Source organism: Saccostrea cucullata, unplaced genomic scaffold (assembly GCF_032062105.1).
Source record: "Saccostrea cucullata isolate Sc308-1 unplaced genomic scaffold, CSIRO_AGI_Scuc_v1 ctg19147, whole genome shotgun sequence".
Lineage (NCBI taxonomy): Eukaryota > Metazoa > Mollusca > Bivalvia > Ostreida > Ostreidae > Saccostrea > Saccostrea cuccullata.
This window is the reverse complement of record NW_026938982.1, coordinates 2,715-5,428: the sequence shown is the minus strand read 5'-3', so window position 1 is coordinate 5,428 and position 2,714 is coordinate 2,715.

The window sequence follows — 2,714 nt, the reverse complement described above, 5'->3', positions numbered from 1 at the left end:
AAAATATTCAACATTTTTTGAAAAATAATTTAAAGTGCAAACAAATACTTGTAGGAGAAGAAAACCATGTCATATATTCTTGTTATATATTCTAATGATACATACATTTTAGTCTTCAATGTCCATTGTCCGTGAAAATAATTAAAATAAACCCCAGATGCAGAAGCTGTCGTTAGAAAGGAGGTTAACCTGGTATATGTAGCAAGTTTCTTTTAATTAAGTTAAGGATATACGCAACCTACCTCAACTACTGATAATTTTTCAAGATTTTCTTAATCTAAGCTTACAATACCTTTTACTGTTTTTAGACAAAAAACCAGCATGCGTTTCCAGGGGTTTTGAAAAGGTATCAAATTGTGCATTCAAAGAAAAATGTACAAAAATTACAAAACATAAATTCCAGATTTTTTTCCATCAAAAATTATTTTAGAAGAGGTGTACAAGTCCATATTTCAACATTAAATGTATTGCACACAGGCCCCTTCTTTTAGTGGAACTCTTCAACTCCAGGGAAGAACCCCAAAAAGTTAACAAACTACGTTTCGTATGGCCTTAATGTATTAAGATGTTTCAGCGTTATACAGTCTTTTCTGTTATACATTTTAATAAACATTAACATTTTTTCGAATAATATCGAATTCTTGGTGATTTTGCTTATTAAAACAAAGATACGAAATATTATGCATTTTGGTAAAAAGTATTGTTGAACAGATATAAGATAATATTGCCACGTTTTGATGAAATGGAACTACATGTACTATTTATATAGCCAACGTGTAACAATATGCCTTATGTATTAATACATAAGAATTTTGCTTTAAACTGCAGATTTAGATCTGTGTTTCACTGTTCTGAAATGTATATTAGCAGTGAAAAATAGAGAACAAAATGCCAAAACATTAATATTTTACAGTGATCTTTTCTAATCAGCTGTTGCCTGTCGTCTGTCTTAAAACTTATCACAGTTTCAACTTTCTTCTCTGCGGTCCAAATTCAACCAAAATTGTACAAAGCAATCTTGGGTAAAAGGGGGAAAATTTAAAAAAATTTTTAAAAGGCTTAGACATCTTCCAAGAGAAGATAATCAAGAAAAGGCAAACATAGGCTGGGTTCGTTAAAAAAATCTTCTTCTCAAGAGCCACAGGGCCAGACAAGCTAAATCTTATGTGTAAGCACTATGAGATGATACAGATTTTTAATTATTAACCCCATCCCCCCTTTGGGGGTAACCCGAGGCCACAATAGGTATTACTTTTACATAAGGGTAATCAGGTTAAGAACATCAAGGTTAAAGTTACTCTGGTGAGCGTTGTGGCCCATAAGCATTTTTTTTTTCTTTTTCCAACTTTTTTTTTTAAACAAATGGAAATTAATTTTTTTTTAAAATTTGATCAAAATATTGATCAAAATTGTTATTTGTGAAGAAATACTTTTAAGTAGAATTTGTAGAAATCCTCGACGACTTGTGACTTTTTCTCTCCATGCCTTTTAATCTTGTATAAGTTTTTTGTTTTTGACTGTGAAAGAATATCTATAACCGTGTACATGTATTATTACTGTGAACAAACTATTATTCGCGTAATTTCATTCAAGACGATTAATTGTCACAAATAAGGAAACATTTTCTTCAAACCAAAAGCAAATTGAATGGTTCGATGGGTATTTAAAGATTAATATTCGCGACTTTTAGTTAGTCGCAATACTGGAGAAAAATTGGTTTACAAATTTCATTTACTTTATTAAAAAGACAGAACATATTAATAAATATAAAGTCTACGACAGTTTTAGGCGTCAGTCTTTTTGCTATTTTATAATATTTTATTAAATGAACTCTTTAATGTTTATTTACATTTCATTATAATTTTAATCACCTCCACCCTAAAATTCCTGTTTAGAAAGCCGTAAATGATTGGATTGATTGCATTGTTAATAAAGTACGATTTCAAACAAAACTTATACAACACCTCGACTCCTGGCGATAAAATGCTCTCAAAGTTTGTCTTAATGCTTCTTGTAACCATGACAACAAAAAAGGGAAGATAACTTACAACAAATACGATGGATATGACAACAAAAATTGTGGTCGTTCTTGTGACCTTATTTGTGTTGACCCTGGAGATGTTTTCTATTTCCCTTTTATGATATGACTCTTTCAACTGATCTTTGCTGATTGACTGTAAATTGCTAGAGGGCAAAGGTGACGACGCGGGACCGGTTTTCTTTTTGAGTGTAGATTTTCTCATACGAATAAATATTGATATACGTACATAAATATACATTTAAGAAATAAACAACGTTATTCAGTGAACATGGTGTTATGAATAGCAATTGCTCTGCTGGCATATTCCATGATGCGCGCTAGCGCATCATGGATAATATGCCAGCAGAGCTATTGCTATTCATAATACCATGTTCACTGAATAATCGTTGTTTATTACTTATATTTGCATTCTTTGCGTTTTTCAAGAATATCAGAGGAAATCCTGACGCAGCTTCTTGTCTTTAGTAAAGAAAAACATACGGCTTTAAAATCACTACACCTGATCAATGATCCTTTTCTCTAATAAATCACAAACAATTTATTAAGTATTTCCCTCTCAAACACAGTTATCTGGATACAAGCAGCGCCGTCATCACATTCGCTTAATTTTTGTTTTGATACAGTTGTGACGTCATCGATCAACGTTATTGAAACCCTCCGACAAAGATCAATA